The sequence below is a fragment of the Cervus canadensis genome, chromosome 2 (assembly GCF_019320065.1).
Source record: "Cervus canadensis isolate Bull #8, Minnesota chromosome 2, ASM1932006v1, whole genome shotgun sequence".
NCBI lineage: Eukaryota > Metazoa > Chordata > Mammalia > Artiodactyla > Cervidae > Cervus > Cervus canadensis.
In genome coordinates, this window is record NC_057387.1 from 64,266,972 (window position 1) to 64,285,602 (window position 18,631).

The following is an 18,631-nucleotide window of genomic DNA, read 5'->3' on the forward strand; positions in this document are numbered from 1 at the left end:
CTCAATAAGAGTAAATTGCATCTATGATGAAAAAGCAGACGATCTGGTAAAGGGAGGAGTCTCAAAGTTTTCATCTTTTTTTTAAACATTTTATTTTATTTTGGAGTATAGTTGATGAACAATGTAGTTATAGGTTTAGGTGAACAGCAAAGGAACTCAGGCCTACGTGTGTGTGCTCAGTTGCTCAGTCGTGTCTGACTCTTTGCGACCCCATGGACTGTAGCCTGCCAGGCTCCTCTGTCCATGAGATTTTCCAGGCAAGAATACTGGAGTAGGTTGCCATGCCCTCCTCCAGGGGATCTTCCAGACACGTGGGTTGAAGCTGCATCTCCAGAGTCTCCTGAATTTCAGGTAGATTCTTTACTGTTGAGCCGCCAGAGAAGCCCAGCCCTACATACACATGTATCCAAACTTCTCTCCCATCCAGGCTGCCACATAGCATTGAGCAGAGTTCCCTGTGCTAGACGGTAGGACTTGGTCGGCTATCCATCTTACATCTAGCAGTGTGTACATGTACATCTGAAACTCCCTAACTATCCCTTCACCCCATCTTTTCCCCCAGCAACCATAAATTCCTTCTCTAAGTTTGTGAGTCTATTTCTGTTGAAAGTTTTCATCTTGGAGATGAAGAACATCAACTCTGAATTCATTCAGTGGAAGAAGCAGCCAGTGATTTGAACTCAGGAGAAAATGGAATTAATGCATGAAAAGTAAGGCTGATAAACTATCCCAAGACAGTAAGGGAAAGAAAGGAATGGAAACACTGAGAGCAAAGAAACATGTGACATGATCTATTAATAAGAGAGCTGATATCGTATAGCTGAAATGCTTTCCAGAGAGGACGTTATAGGTGCAGGAAATAGCGAAAGAAAAATATTTTTAAGTGGAGAAAAATTTTGACTCTTAGAGTTGAGATAATTAAAATGTCTAGCTACATCAGGGCACAGTTTCTTAATTCAGTAATTTTTGAGTGTTTTAAAGCATGCAGATTCAAGGGAAATATTCATTATAATGGAAAACAATCCAACCGGCATCAGAACTCTTCTTTAAAAAATAAACACTGGAAGAAAACAATGGAACACTGGCCACATAACAACAGTACATATTTCCTTCCTTTTTTTTTTTTTTTTGAAACAATTTTGAGGCACAAACATTGTGTTCCCAGAGTTCTAGCCCCAGACACATTAGCCTTCACATGGGAGGGTAGAAGGAAAACAATCTTCAATGTGCAAGGCTTCAAAACACATACTGTTAGTGTACCTTTCCTGAAAAATAGTATTGAATAAGTGCTCCAGTGAACCAAGAAATTAATCATAATAAAGAATTTAGAAATCAAGAGGATTTATAAAAGAAAATGTAGTGAAAGATGAAACCAGTGAAATAGCATTAAATTTAGATTATTATTGCTAATGTAGTTATGAAACTTATTGCAAATGTCAAAAATAAAGGGAAAGAGAAGATACATAATGTCAAAAAAGTATTGAAAAGATTGAAATCTAAAATCCTAGATCATTCCAACAAAAATGTCACATTTTATAGGAAGAAGTATACTGTTTCATGTTTGATGTTAATAGAAATAAATGTTTTCATAAATTTTTTAAAAAGTAGCTAACTTAAAAAAAATTATTTTTATTTTATTTTTTGGCTGCACTGTGTGCCATGTGGGATCTTAGTTCCCCCACCAGGGGTCAAACCTGTGCTCCCCTGCATTGGAAGCATGGAGTCTTAACCCCTGGACTACTAGGGAAGTCCCTCATATGTGCTTTTTAAAAGTTTCAAAGATGAACACCAATATAGTAGCTTAACACCTTTTTGCTTTTAGTAGTTGAAATCTTCCTCTTTCCCTCTACACACACCTAGGCACCTAAATATAAAAGAGGTCATAGTGATGGCCTGCTCTGGTTGAGAGAGAGCAACATACTCAAAACTGTGACCCTTGGGCTTCCCTTTTATCTACCTGAGGACTCAGAGGCCCTGGAACAAAATCTTGGAGCTCATGGAGCAAAATTTGAAAACCATTATCTTAATAGATACAATGAATAAATCTTCCATGTCACAGCTTTGCCAAGGTGCTATGCATGGATTCCAGCTTCAAGATAATGATCTCCTCTGACTGTGGGGTGGCTGAGCAAGCCTGGGGCTGTTGGATTCCCATAGTCTTTGACCTGGAGCTACCTTGTCCAGGGCTTCCTGACGGGTGAAGTGATCTGATGGTGCCTCTCAGTCCCCACAGGCTGGCCATGCCTTTCTACATTTGCCCTCTGCTCTTTGGGGCTGTGCCAGAGCACAGGTGAGGAAGCACTTGGGCATCCTGGATCCCCCTCTTTCAGCAGCCAGTGTTCACCAGTTGTAGTTGGAGAACCACACTTAGCTCAACGTGACGCTGGTCCAGTGTAGGGGTGTCCGGGTGGGCACAGCTCCCTGTTTTCACATACATCTGGAAGCATATGCCCATTGGTGTCAGCATGCCTCTTTAGTGGCAACTTAGCCAGCTTCAAGATGGCCTCTTCAAGAGCGTATGCTGTTTCTGAAAATTAGAGCATTGTCAGTGTAGGAGGGTTTCCTTTTCTCCACACCCTTTCCAGCATTTATTGTTTGTAAATTTTCTGATGACCATTCTGATTGGTGTGAGGTGATACCTAATTGTAATTTTGATTAGTTAGTGATGTTGAGAATCTTTTCATGTGCCTCTTGGCCATCTGTATGTCTTCTTTGGAGAATCTCCATTTAGTCTTCTGCTCATTTTTTGATTGGTTATTTTATATATATATATATATAATATATATATATATTGAACTGAGTGAGCTGTTGGAATATGTTGCAGATTAACCCCTTGTTGGTTGCAAAATATTTTCTTCCATTCTGAGGGCTGTCTTCATTTTGTTTATGGTTTCCTTTGCTATGCAATAGCTTTTAAGTTTAATTAGGCTCCATTTGTTGTTGTTTTGTTTTTATTTTCATTAGGAAGTGGGTCAAAAAAGATTTTGCTGGGATTTATGTCAAAGAGTGTTCTGCCTATGTTTTCCTCTAAGAGTTTTGTAGTATCTGGTCTTACATTTAGGTCACTAATCCATTTCAGGTTTATTTTTGTGTTTGGTGTCAGAGAGTGTTCTAGTTTTATTCTTTTACATGTAGCTGTCCAGTTTTCCCAGCACCACTTATTGAAAAGACTGTCTTTTCTCTGTTGTATGTTCTTGCCTCCTTTGTCATAGATTAAGTGACCATAGGTGTGTGGGTTTGTCTCTGTGCTTTTTATCCTAAATTTTGTATTTTAAATGTTCCCCAATTTTACTTTTTTATTTTTAATCATAATTTCATAATATAAAGAAAAATATTTTGTACCAAGCCTTCATATTTCTTCCAGTTTCCTGAGTGTGCAACAGAAGTATTATTTTCCATGCACATATGTCATAATGTAAAAAAAGGTTGGAAAGAACTATTTAAGGGAAACGAACATGCAGAGAAAGTCTCATCAATAACAAAAATAAAGGAAGAATAAAGGAAGCCTATTTGAACACTGGTCAATAATGTATTAAGTGAGAGGGCAAGTTATGGAACAATACATATGGTTTATTTTCACCTTTGAAAAATAACAGCTATTGCTAGTAGATTCTTTGCCTCACAGTGATGCCTCCCTTCTCGTTACTGTCCTTCAACCCAAACTTGCAGTTACAATGGAAGCAGCCATATTGCTAGGACATAAGCATGCCCATTGGGTTGTGATGGGTTCTTTAAAGAGTCCTGATGCCCTTCCCAGTGAGCTTTGGGACTGTGACCAAGAATGTCCAGTCTCTGTCTGGCTGCTTTCTTGAATAGAGGAAATTGAAAATCACAAGATGTTAGTTTGCGTCATTTTCTGCCATAGGAGGAGAAAACAGAGTGAGGGATGTAGAGAAGAAAATTTTCCAGTTCCCTGCCATGTTTTAGTCTGTGTCTAAGACCTGGCTGCCTTCCTTCTTTTGAGTTCATGGAGGCATCCTACTATGCTTATTATAAATCCCCCCTTTTGCATTAATTCCTTAAATTAAGTTTCCTTAGCCCACATCCAATAAATACATAATCTATATGTTAATTCATGGGGAAAGATGAAAGTTAGGGACATCTACATTAAAATATTAGCAGAGCTTAACTCTGGATGGTGGATTCTGGGTGAATTTTATGTTTTATTTTGCTTTTAGAAAATCTTAGAAGACATAAAAGGAGCATGCATCACTCTTGTGATAAGAAAATAATCAAATAATGTATCTATTTAAGGGATAAGAAGTTGGGTAATTATGTTTAAGTCTAATTTTTTATTTTTAAACTCCTAATTTTGAGCCTTATTATACATGAAATAAAACAGTGGTGGGTAATTTAGTCACTAAGTCTTGTCCAACTCTTGCAACCTAATGGACTGTAGCCCTCTAGACTCCTCTGTCCATGGGAAATAAAATGAAAGACTCAACAAATAATTCTGAAAAGACTGGTATTAATTATTATGACTAAAACTAAAATAAAAATTTATCAATATGCTCTTTAAATGCTTATAAAATTAATTTTATTTTTCATTTACTTGCTAGGGGAAGAATTTACAAATTTTTTGTTAGTATATAAATCATGCTTCATTTGAATAAATATTTTGTGAAGGGAACAATATTGCCCTGAATTGTTTTTTTAGATTAAAGCAAAGTGAGCTATAAGAAAAGTTACAGCTTCCCAATCTTGACCCTTGGGTCAAGATATTGTGGGTCCCTACAATATCTGTACCATCAACCAAATGAGATTTCAAAGAAGCTTGACCTATGTTATTATCCCAGGTGGATGGGAGAACAATGAGAAAGCACATTTGATTTAGGAGCTGTCTAATGGTTGGTGGATTAATAGGAGATACATGTTTTTTAATGAAGGACAAGAGGGAAAAAGGATGGAAGTTCTCCAGCCACCAACTGCTTTCAAAATGTTAGGAAACTCTGAATCGTTGAAACCCAAGATGCCAAGAGGGCATAAGATAGAACTTCCTTCTGAACTGTCATTTTCTGAGAGAAAATAAAAACAGTCAACATGTTAATAATTTGACCAAGTCATGTGACTCTAAAAACTTAAATGTTGAAATAATTCTTCCTGAGAACTGTGTGAGTTTATGCTTAGCACAGATGGGTTCACCTGTGTGAATTTCGGTTCTTGTTTAATGCCGTCGTCCTTAAGATGAGAAATGGAAGGCTGACATTTGCTGATGCATTTTCTCTGGCAAGTGAGCAGAAATAATGGCAGGCATGATTTGCCTGATGACATTACAATGGGGTAAAATGAATGATGTCAGCCCGTGGCACCTGCACATCGGGTTAGAAAAGGTAAGAGTTTGCCCTAGTGGAGAGAAGAAATATTTGATTGAAATGAAAAGCTGTTGGGTAAAAGAGTGTTCAAATGTGTGGCTAACTCCATTTTCCATTTCAGCGGTGATAGTGTGTGTGTGTGCGCAACCCCATGGACTGTAGCCCATCAGGCTCCTCTGTCTTTGGTATTTCCCAGACAAGAATACTGGAGTGGGTTGCCATTTTCTTCTCCAGGGAATCTTCCTGACCCAAGGATTGAACCCATGTCCCTGGTGTCTACTGCCTTGCCGGTGGATTCTTTACCACTAGCACCACCTGGGAAGCCCATTTCCCATTTTTGTACCTAACCATAAACGTTGCTTATATCTGATTCTTGAGTCCATCACAGACGTTGACCAGTCTCCAGTGTAGGATCCAGTGGCTTTGAATTTTGGTGTCAGTGCTTTCTGAGCCCAATCAAACATCATTTAAAGCTGACACTGATTTTTTTCCTCAGGTTGCCTCATCAGGGTGGGTCCAGGCTTTGGATTCGGATAAGCTATTTGAATCCTGGCTCCTAGAAGTGAGACTTTGAAAAGTAACTTCATCTCACTGAATACTGTTTTCCATAGAACTAATTAATAACACTCACCTCCCATAGTTGTGGACAATAAACATGGTGAAAGTAACTGTCACATTCCCTAACACATACTCTTGTAGAATATACTTCATATTTTATATAGAGTCTTAATTTCAGTCCTAACCTTGTCCACCTTGAAAAATTTCCACTATACAGCCTCCTTATCTTTTATGAGAATACTTTGTTCATAACACTAGCATTCACATAATTTCAGGATCACTTAAATATTTGTCATTTAAAGCTTTCCCAGAGCATTATTCTAGAAACCTCTCTTATTTGTTCAAAGACTAAGATGTTATTAGTTGTTAGGACCTGGGGGGCTAGCAAGTCAGTCACTTGGAAATATAATTCACCTTCTAGATTACAGAGGTGTCACAAAATAAGGATCCATTGTCCTTACCTCAGATGGTTATTGTGAGAATGAAGCGAGATAATCTATAAAACCCTTAGCATGATGCATAAAGATGGCTATATGAGTGACAATGTTGATATTGTTGAATGGTCCTGTGTGTGCCAACCAAAACAATAAACTTAAAAGGAGTAATTATGTTGTAGATTCTTTTCCAAAGTCATTATCCATTTTAGAGCTATTAGTCCATAAACATTGGTAAAGACCCTGGACTCAGTGGAAAAGACCCTGATGCTGGGAAAGATTGAAGGCAAGAGGAGAAGGAGAGGACAGAGGAAGAGGTGGTTGGATGGCATCACAGACTTGATGGACATGAGTTTAAGTAAGCTCCGGGAGTTGGTGATGGACAGGGAGGCCTGGCATGCTGCAGTCCATGGGGTCAGAAAGAGTCGGACACAACTAAGTGACTGAACTGAACTGAACTGAAACATTGAATTAAAAATAAGGAAACTAAAGTAACAGTAATTAAAAAGCAAGCCTAGCACCTGTTGAAAACCCTGATCAATCAAGAACACACTAATAATATTATTTTTTGAGGGATGTTCTCCAAACACTCAATTAAGGACATTTTCAAACTCACAGCAAAACTGACATCATTTCCACCACCTTGATCCTGCCACCAACATTATATTGAACTCTCCCATTTTACGGCCCTTTGATCAAATTTGACTACTAGAAATGGCATGTTTAGTTCTTCACTGACCCGCCTTTCTGAGACACGTCATGTGGATATCTCTGGCTTTTATTAAGGGTAAAAAGACATGGTATCACAAAGAACACTCTCTTGCTTATTTATAAAACCTCTGCTCTCAACATTGCTCCTCACATAAGGGTTAACACAATGTTAGTCCCAGGACAACTGACAAACTTCTCTTTAGCCAGTTTGTTCCTATTTATTGACAGGCCCCTACGTGCCGGCCACTGCCCTAGGTGCTAAGGACATAGCTGTGAACCAAACAAGGGCTTTTCCTTTTCGTGGTGTTTGTATTATGTTTCAGAAGCCATGCAATAATGAAATTAACAGATGAGTATGTACTCTAATAATGTCAGGAGTGGTTGGTGAGCACTGTATAATTAGTATTTTCTTTGCACTGCCTTTCAGGACACTAATAATATTCTAATAACAATCTTTCCTCCTCTAAACAGTGGGAGTTTTAACTATGTGTACTTTCATGTAGAATAAGATTTCCAGTGTTGCCAAACCTTGAAGAGTGGTCAGACTTGATAGAATTCTGATTTTGAGACTTCCGTAAATTTTGCTTACACATTAATTTTAGTTCACTGTGACAAAGATTATTAATAGCCCTCAGAATCCCTGGATGGACACCAGGAATAATAATTGTTTGTATTCATAGGGTTTGTGGAGGTAAAGTGAGATGATGAATATAACAGCAAGGGCACAGGCGGACACACAGTGAGAGTGCAGAAAATATTAGTTATTATAAGTTCATGCAGTTTTAGGAGTTGTAGTGAGATGCTGCTAACTCCCTAAATTCTTCTTTACTTTCTTAAGGGAGCCCCACTGCACCACTCGAGTGACTTCTGCTCACTTAAGGTTTTGATTCATGTTTTTAAATAAAAAAAACCCTGTTGCCTTGGGGGCTTCCCAGGTGGCGCTAGTGGTACACAACCTACCTGCCAATGCAAGAGATGCAAGAGACTCCGGTTTGATCCCTCAGTTGGGAAGACCCATTCCAGTATTCTTGCCTGGAGAATCCCCACGAACAGAGCAGCCTGGCGGCCTACAGTCCATAATGAGTTGGACATGACTGAAGCAACTTAGCATGCATGTTGCCTTGGAAAGACTGATACTTTATTTTCTTTATTTAGCATATTTGTAAATATCTTTAATGAGCTAGACTCCAGGCAATGTCCTGTGTGGAAGAGGAGGTCACTAACATGAGTTACTGTCCCTGACTCTTAGGAACCATCAGTCTTCCTGGGATATGTGTGGCAGCCTGAATTAATCTTATAACTTCTATGATCTGGCCCAGTCTACATTTCCAAATGAATTTTCTATCAGCGTCTTATGCTATGTCCCCATTGAACTACCGTATTTCTTAAGCAATCCTTCTTCTTTCCGAACTCTCTATCTTGCCACATTCTATTTCTTCTAACTTTGAATGATTCCCATTCTCACTTTTAGAATAGGTCAACTGTAACCTCCCCTGTGAAATTTTCCTTTATTGTCATAGTCTGCAAGTGAGATTCCTTTGTGTAACTGTAGGAACGTGTATTTTTGGTGAATGAATCACTATGGGGATTATAAATGTTTGTATCTTACTATAGTCATGGGGCACAGGTAAAGCATGCCTTAGTCATGCTGGGTACACATGCAGAAGCTGGTTGCAAGATATTCTGAAGGCAAACATCAGAGATTTGCACTTAATGCATACATAAAACCAGCCTTATGTATATTGAGTTATTCAAGGGCACCACCTCTGGCATCAAATCCCAGCTCTACCATTCCATGTTACTGCCTCAATCAAGTTACTCAGTTTTCTCATCTGTTAAATGGAGATAACATTAGTACCAACATCACAGGGTCATAAAGATTAGATGAGATAATAGCTATTAAGCTATTGATGTGATAAGATCCCAGCATACCATAGGAATTCAACAAATGTTAATTATTATTACCATTTGCCATCTTATGAGCTTCTTATTCTCCATGTACCTGTAAGACTTGACTCAGTGCTCATCTTGAATTCAGCTCTTTAGATCCATTTTTCTTGACAGATAAACATTTTATTTTCTAATGCAAATATAAAATTGGGGACCATTAGGAGACTATTTGGAGTATCAAGAAATGTGGTTTGTAGAACTTTTTATGTCTCAGATAAGCCAGTTCTTCAATTGGAGTAGTTCCTACTCTATTCTTTTTCAGTTAATGTCTAACCACACTTGATGGTCATCTCCTCTGTTAGCTGGCAATAGTTGAAACCAATTAAGATGCAATTCATAAATGATAACTCTGGCGTAGGATGATGTTGAATTGTGGCAGAAGCGTTCAGAAATGGAGCTGCCCAGGAGGTCTGTCAGGTTGGCAGAGTAAGCCAGAAACCCATTGGAATAGTCTTTGAAAACAGCTGAAATGCCTAACTCTGAGCATCACCAGTAAAGTACAAAAGCATCCCAAAGAGCATCTAGATTCGGTGCTGTTTACAGCAGATTTCCCTGATCAAGGACAAACAGATCATTTATGTTATATTTTATGTGTGTGTATCTGTGTTAAATAATGCATGCTGTCCATTGTAACAGGAAATTTGGGTAATATGATTTGGAAAGTAAAGTACAGGTGAGAAGATTAGAGCCTTATCTGCAACACTACCAAGGATGTGAAACACAGCATTTGAGGTCAATCAGAGTTTCTTTGAAATCATTTTTCATGAGGTACTTAAACTATACCTCATTTGCGCTTTCACGGTTTACAAGTGGAGTGTGTAGGCTGGCTGCTGGTTGGGTGAATCCCTTGCAAAATAGAACTGAGAAACATTTGAATTAGGCATGAGACATGACAGGAAGAAACATCACCGCGAGAGGAGCTAGAGAAAGAAAGGACACTTATAAAAGTGGCGTAGCTGAAGTGGTTAGATGCCCTGGGTTTTTCAGGAGAGTTGCAGTTTAGACCTCTGCCCAGACACCTAATTTATTTAGCACCCCTTTTCACTGTCAATGTCCCAGTTTATGCTGTAGATTAACTATCCAGCGGAGTTTAAACCGAATGCTCAATTTCACTTTCATAAACCAGAAAAGAGTAACATGGACCAAAATCTGCCACTGGCTGCTGAAAGTCCAATTTGTCTAATAGGAAATTAGAAGGAAAGGCAAGAGACTGCAGGCTGAAAATCCTTAGCACATTCACTTTGTTACTTAGGTAATAAAGATGACACATCTGGGGCTGGCAAGATAATCAAGTGTATTAGCGCCTAATGCAAATGTGGTCCTCTGGAGGACTGGTAATGTGTTTGCCTGGGATCTCCTACTGCTCACCTTGTGGAAGAAGTGATGCCTCACTTTTTCAAAGTAGTTGGAAACAGAAAAATGTCATGGCTTCTTAGGAGATTTTATTCAAGGAGGTGGGCTAAAGGGAGATGTGGTTAAAGGTATGATTCTGGTCCAAAGGCTCCAACTTGTTGCCCTGGAAACAGCCTCTTACTCCTCAGAAAGCAGAGCTCACCTGTGGAGTCATCTCCTCAGGTCCTTGCATGTGCACCCAGGAGGCGCCGACTGCTACCTGAGGCCACAGAGTTGAGCTGTGTCTCACTTTGGCAGCACATATACCAACCCTGGAATGAGTTCAGAAATATTAGCATGACTCCCGTGCAAGAAGTTATTGATTTATTTTCATTTTGGAAGTCATGTGTTATGACTTTTACTCAGTGTTTTATTGGAGGTTTTGGCCACTGGAGTAAGGCAAGAAAATGAAATAAAACTTGCCATGAGTGGAAAGAAATAAGCAAAATTGAGTATTCAGAGATGACATGAAAACTGTTCAAGTAGAAGACCTACTGTATTTACATGTACACACGCACACAACATATTAGGATAGTTTAGGAAGACTGCTAGATGTAAGATTTTTAAAAGTCAGTTGCATAGTAATACAATAGTAACCAATAGTTATAAAGTGTTAATTTGTATAAAATGTTTTAAAATAGTAACAACAATTTACACTGAGGAATAAATTTAACAAAAGATGTTTGTCTTTTATGTAGAAAGAAGACCTAAATAAATGGAGACGTGACATGTTGCTAATATGATGATCAGGTCTCCCATACTCTGTTAACATGGCAATTGAGCTGTTGGTAAAACTCAGTAGATAGCATCTAAAGTGTAAAGCAAAGGGGAAAAGGCAAGCAAACAGCCAAGAACAGCTTGAAAATAAAAATGTGGGGGAACTTGACCTAGAACTGTAAAGATTTATTTTAATGCTTTGTATTAGTTTGATGTGGGCTTTCCTGGTGGCTCAGCTGGTAAAGAATCCGCTTGCAATGCAGGAAACCTGGATTTGATCCCTGGTTTGGGAAGATCCCCTGGAGAAGGGAACGGCTACCCACTCCAATATTCTGGCTTGGAGAATTCCATGGACTATCCATGGTGTTGCAAAGAGTCAGACACAACTGAGCGACTTTCACTTTCACTTTCATTAGCTTGGTGTATGGATACATAAAGAGATCATTTAAACAGGAGAGTCAGAAACAGACCCACCCATACATAGAAGCCTGACTTACACAGAGCTCACAGGGCAGACAAGCAGGAAAATGGGCTGTGCTGTTGGTTATGTTGGGACCATTGACGCTCTCTGTTCAAACAAGTACAATTGGGCCTAGGCCTTCTACAGAAAATCTAGTTCAGGTGACTTAAAACTTTAATAGTGAAAAGAAATCTTTAAACCTTCTGAAATAGAATATAGGATAAAATCTTTACCTCAAGTGGCGAAGAAGCATTTTTAAACAGTTCACACAAAATAGAAACCACAAAGGAAAAGGAAATGAAATTGATGACATTAGCATAAAATTTTATGTTTATCAGAAGGCAGATAAATAAAAATAAAACTCAAAAGAAAATGAGCCAAAGACATGAAAAAGTCATTTCACAGAACAAAAAACAGCTGATATTAAACATATGTGAAGAAAATATCAGACCTAATTAGCAACCAGAGAAATCCAAATTAAAACTACAATGAATTCATGTCTTATACCCATCAGACTAGCAAGGCTGGACAATGCTAGCTGTGACGAGAATGTGAGACACATAGACCTTGTTAGAGTATAAATCAGCACAAACACTTTGGAAAATTATTTGTCATGATTTTTTAAACTTGAAAAAAACATACCCCATTCCTTAGCAATTTCTTTCTTAGGTGTATACTGTAGAGAAATTCTTGCTCATGAGTGTAGTGTGTAAAAATATTCGTACTGTGTCCACACAAATTTTGATACAATTGTCCATTGCCAGGAGAATGGATCAATAATTTGCATAGTATAGCAATGAAGATGATTGAATACAACTGCATGCTTCAACATGGATGAGAATCAAAGCACAATGCCGAAATAAGAAAGCATATCACAGAAGGATACACTGAGTTCACCTGATAAAGTTAAAATGTAGAAAAATAAGTGGCATATATTTCTAGTTTATGTGCATATATAACAAACTGTTTTAAAAAGACATAATCCTTGGTGGGGAGGAAGGGAAATAAGAAAAACTATTGGGAAAGGGGCTTTGCCAGAATTAGTCACTTTCTGTTTCTTAAGCTGGCTTGGGCAAATGGATGGTCAGTCAAGCATTCTTTATACTTTAGCTATTACCTAGATGTAATTTTTTGAATCTATGAAATAGTTCATGTAAAATAAAATTTTAAAAAGGTTCCAGCTGGCCACAGATTTTCATCAACTGAGGCAGACAGTCCAATTATTTCCTTATTTACAGCTGGATTTATACTTTTAACTTTGGCTCATCCCTGAACAAATTTACTGAACATGGTCTGGTGATCAGATTAGCGGCTCTCTATAACATTTTAGCCAATCCCAACCTCAGCATATGCATAATACAGTTTTAATGACCCAGAACAACATATTTAGTCATCTAGTGTAGGCAGTTTCCCCATTAGCAATTGCTTTGGAAATCCCCTAGTACGTAATTTCTATTAGTGACTTTATTATGAAATTCCATCGCTGCATGCTGGGGGCTGTATGAGAAACCAGATTTGATGATTCCAACAAATGTTACTTTCTCCATGAAGCCTTTCCCAATGCCTGAAGGCAGACTTTGTTGTTTCCTTCTGCTCTTCCCCATAGCATTTCTTTTTTGCAAAATGGGGAGTAGTGACTTAGATCTTATAGGTTGCCATGAGGAATAAACAAGATAATGCATTTAGAGCTGACAGTAGGCATCAGCAAATATTAGTCATTCTTTTATTTGTATTTATATTCTTATTTTTGTTATTATTAATATTCCTCAGGCTTTATCAGGATACATGGCACAGTGTGACAAACATCAGCTAATTATGTCTAGCTCTGTCTCTCTCCTTAGTCTGTAAACCTGTTGAGGGTGAAAAGTGTCTTCTCATTTCCGTGTGTCCCTGGAACCTAGTATTGCTCCTGCTGTGTAGTAAGCACTCAGTACCTATTTCTTGAATTTAGTTAAAATAGAATTGGTTTATGGCTTAAAATTCTTCTTCTACAATTTAAGATTTGCAGATCTAGTCCAGGTTCAAGCCCCCTGAAACCCCCTGATACTCTGGGCCTCATCTCTGAGCCTCAGGGATGCCAGCCGTGTTGGTACTTGTCCCTGCTGGCCGTAACTCAAGGTTGGTGAGATGCTGGCAGGGCGCTCTTAACCGGTTATTGAGGAAAATGAGAAATGTTCCTCCTTGGGCGGTTTGCTATTCTGGTAAAATAATTTAAAAAAAAAATGCTATTCATTAACCACCTGGCTTGATCAGAAAATGTAGGACCCAAGAGTGGATAAAACCCTCTTTTCCTAAGTCATACTGGTTTCTTGAAAAGATTTGTTTTGGAAAGAAGACAAAGAACTCAGGATTATTGATTATAATATTATAATATTGCTTGTTCATAGAGGAACATAATTTGTTGCTGCAAATAATCCAATGGACATTTAGAGTTGAAGCCCGATTCACCTGTCTCTAGACTGGACTCTCCCATATGGATCAGTCTGAGAAATAAATGAGAGCCAATATGATGCACAGCAAGGTGAAGGCCAGAGAGTTTAGACATTTAAGATGTAAGTTAGTCCAAGTCTCCAAAGACCTTACATTCTAATCTTGATCTTGGACTCATTCTAGTTGTATGCTTGGTCACTCAGTCAAGTCTGACTCTTAAGACCCCATGGACTGTAGCCCACCAGGCCCCTCTGTCCATGGGATTATCCTGGCAAGAATACTGGAGTGGGTTGCCATTTCCTTCTCCAAGTCTAGTTGTATAGTCATATGATAAAGTGCTTTTATGCATTTCTATCAGAGAGTAAAATAATGTGATGTGATGTGTAATATGGATCAGTCTGAAGTTTTATTGGGAATTTTGTTAGTGTAATTAATAAGCATATAAAATGTATTTTGTTAGAGGGTTTATAAAGATATAATTATGTGGTTACATATGCTTAGAAATAATTTGTGTTATATGAAGAATAGAATACACTAAATCAATGGATTGGGGGAGTAGATTTTTAGGTAGTAAAGTATTTGAAGGTACTATCAAGATGCAGAGGAGGCAGCTGTGAGAATGTCAGTTTTTGTGACCACAGCTATGGTGAGAGCCAAGAACAGCAATCAGAATCTTATGAAGTGGGGTTCTCTTGGCTGAGAAGGGACATTTTAAGCACTCTTGGTGGCTCAGGTAGTCGTCCCTCCTCATGAAAAGATACTAGGTTGAGCAAGATTGCATGCAAAGGAAGTAAGCAGTCATCAAGGCAAAGCAGCACATGGTCTTATAATCTGGCTTTTGAAGCGGGAGTGGAAGTGAAGGGATGGAATCAGAGATATAGTGTGAAAGCAAATGGGGATGGATTTTCATCATAAGTACAGTAAGTCCCATTTATACAAGTTCTGTTCTGAGACTGAGTTTGTAAGTCTAATTTGTTCATAGGTCCAACAAAGTTAGCCTCGGTTCCCAACTAACACAATTGGCTATATAGTGCTGTATTGTTATAGGTTTATAATACTTTTCACACAAATAATTTTTAAAAAAAGAAAGAAAACATTTTAAATCTTACAGTAGTACCTTGAAATGTACTACTTGAAATGTACAGGCCAGAAGACCTACTGACTGAGGAATATAGAGGAGGTGGAAGATGGTAGAGCTGAAGGATCATCAGCAATAGGAGACAGAGGGTAAGCTGCAGTTTCACTCAAGCCTGATATGGATGGAATGCATACTTCCCATCTTTGAAAATCTGAACCTTGAATGTTCATATGTAGGGACTTATTGTTAAGGAGTTGTACCATGCATTCATCCTCAAGAGCCAGGATGCACTGTTCTTATTAGTCATTTTATCCAGTGGTGTATCCATGATACAGATTAATAAACCAAGGTTCATTAGTGGCACATTAGTGGTAGGTAAGGAAAGGCTAGAAGCAGCCAGTAGAAGAGTCCACATAATACAATGAGTGTGACTTTGGAGTCAGGTGGTGCTTTAGGTCCAATCTCTGCCACTCACACAGTTTGATCCCTGGGTTGGGAAGATCCCCTGAAGGAGGGAACAGCTATTCACTGCAGTATTTTGGCCTGGAGAACTCCACGGACTGAAAAAGCCCATGGGGTGGCAAAGAGTTGGATATGACAGTGAACTTCACGTCACTTCACTGTCACTCACAGGACCCGAGATCTTGTGTGACTTACTTAATATTTCTGAGCCTGTTTCCTATTTTTCATAAAGTGGAATAGAAGCAGGTTCTTAAATATACCTTTATTGGTTTTTGTTTGGTATTTAAATTGAGAACTAGAGTTCACAGCTTCCAAAAAACGTGAAAGTGTTGTGTCTCTCAGTTGTGTCTGATTCTTTGCGACCCCATGGACTGGGGCCTACCAGGCTCCTCTGTGCATGGAATTCTCCAGGCAGGAATACTGGAGTGGGTTGCCATTCCCTTTCCCAGGGGATTTCCCCAACCCAGGGATCGAACCCAGGTCTCCTGCATTGTGAGCAAATTCTTTGCCATCTGAACCACTGGAAAAGCCCCTTATATCTATCAAATGCCTTCCATTGCAGGGGCTTCAAATTCTCCTTTACTAAAAAACATTGAGTATAACTCCAGTCTGCCCTTGTGCTGGAATTTGGGGAAGAAAGATGAATGAGACACTGTTTTGTTTTTTTTTCAAGGAATTTACCATGTCCCTAAGAAAACAGGTAGGTCCTTGGCTAAGAGGAGACTCTGCCTTGGGCCCGCCGGTGTGGTAAACTGCGCTCCACTATCTGCATTGTCCTTCTGAGTGAGTTTGTTTCCCGGAAAGCGTGGCTATAACATTTGGTGCGTTGGCCGGGAAGCTCCTCACTTTGAGGAGACAGGTCTCATTTGGGGCCACCCCGAGGCTTTGTAGCTTGAATCTCCTAGAGGGGTGAAGGCGCCTCGCCCCTCTGGAAGGATTCTGCTTCTCAACGCCCGGACCTTTCACGTCAGCAGGTAGTGGACGGCAGCAGGGGAACTGAGCGCTCAGTTAAAGTTGCAGGTATTGTCCCTTGATCCATCACACCAGAGCAAAGAAGGCATACCACGCTGACCCAGAGGACGCCAAGTGGACCACCCAGAAGGACCCCACCGACCCACGGGAAACCAAGATCATTCTGAGGAGGAAGAAGAAAACGAGGTCCCGGACGAGCCCTCTACAGGATGGAGCTGGGTAAACGACTCCTGCTGCTCGGCCTCACCAATGCAATTCTGAACTTGGGTATGTGGGGCTATGACCCTGTCAGTAATAGACAGACTCCCCTGGTGGGTATCGTCACTCCGTTATGGGGACTTTAACAACAGAAAGGAACTTTCCTCTCTCTCACCAACCATAACCTTTCTTTGCCCTCTGGTGTTAGAAGAAGCCATCAATGGGCCAGGGACATAGGGTTACATTTAACATGAACACCAGCCTTATGGAGATAACAAAGGCTTATACCTCATATATGAGAATTAAAGAGGAAAAGCGCTCCCTTACAAAAGGGGGACAGGCCTCCCGGTGCCTTGAGCAGTACTACCAGGTCTGGGATGAATATTTCTGGATGACTCCTGAGAAAGGACAGTTGATTGCCCCTGCTACTATTTGCTGGGAACAAAAAGAACAGAAAGTTGAATTTGGAGACCATCCCCTAGACCCAAAATAATTGTTATTTGTCCCCTGAACAAAGTAAACAAATCTTGGAAGTTACCTATCACCCCAATCACTCTGCTCAGTGGCCCGGTTCTGACTGGAAATATAATCCTGGAATCTGCTGGGTAGCCCCCAATGGGACCCAGTGGCTCTGTGGGCTTAACTTATGGCCATGGTTACCAGTTGGCTGGGTGCGGCGTTGCACATTAGAATTTGCTTTCGCCCATGGCAGAATTAAGCCTAGCCTACACCAGCCTCCAGTAAACCTGCCTTATCTGCATGTAAGATGGACACGATCTGTGTTCCAATGGTATGACTATCTTGCTGCCTTGTTTATACCCTCTGTAGGGACAACGGATATCATGGTTAAGGTATAGGCCTTGACTAATTTCATTAAACAGGCCCTCTTAGACAGTACTAAAGCCATTCAAGCTTTGAACGAAGAACAGATTCAGATGAGGAAGGCAGTAATTCAAAATAGGATGGCATTGGACATACTCACAGCAGCACAAGGAGGGACTTTGGCGAATGGTGTATACATCCCTGACCTGTCTGAAGATGTATCTGCTGCCTTGGAGGATATGCAAAATCAAGTGAAAGCCATGTTTAATGAACTGTTGTTATAGTAATCTTGATCATACTGCTTTGTGGGCCCTGCTTCCTACAATGCCTTGTGAATTTTGTAACCCAGAGGTTGATAGCATTCTCTCATGTGGGTGGCAGGAGGGCTAAGGTACAATATATCTCAATAAATGATGCTCATTATGGAAACTAAGAGCATCAAGAGGGGAGAATGAAGAAGGAATTCATAGGGCCTGGACTCCATCTCAGGCCTGTCTGTGCTGATCTTGTGCGGCCACCTCTCCAGTGGACTCTGAACTCTGTGCTTAGCGCCTGTGGGAATGACAATGGAAGGGTAAGACCCCCCTCTGGGCAGGGGAATCTTGAAGAAGAGAAAACAGACATTGATCACCCCTGCCTCCGGACACTATCTATCAGAATGTAAGCACAGGCTTATCGGTTGTTGACTGTTTGGAATGTAACTGCGGGCTTATTGATTATTGACTATTTGAACACATAACACGTGAATGATGGGGTTAAAAAAAAAAAAAGAAAACAGGTAAACAAATGTGGTAACCATTTTATTTACAAGCAGGAGTGAAAGAAACTGCTAGTTGCCTTCTAGTATCCATCTGTTCTCCTTTCTTGCATATGAGAAGCCCAAATTTTGTTGGGAACATTGCAGTTCAGTTACAATACTATTTCACAAACTCCATTTGACAACTAAGTAACAGCCTTGCAATTAAGTAACAGCCAATGGGAGATAGGCAGGAGCTCCGGGTGCGCCATCTGGGATGTTCCCTGAAGGTTAAGGGACATTCCTTTACTGTCTGCTTTTCTTTTTCTGCTACCTGGAATGCGGTAGCTAGAGTGTGAGCTACCATCTTGTACCCAAGGAGGAGGTCCTGTAGGGAGG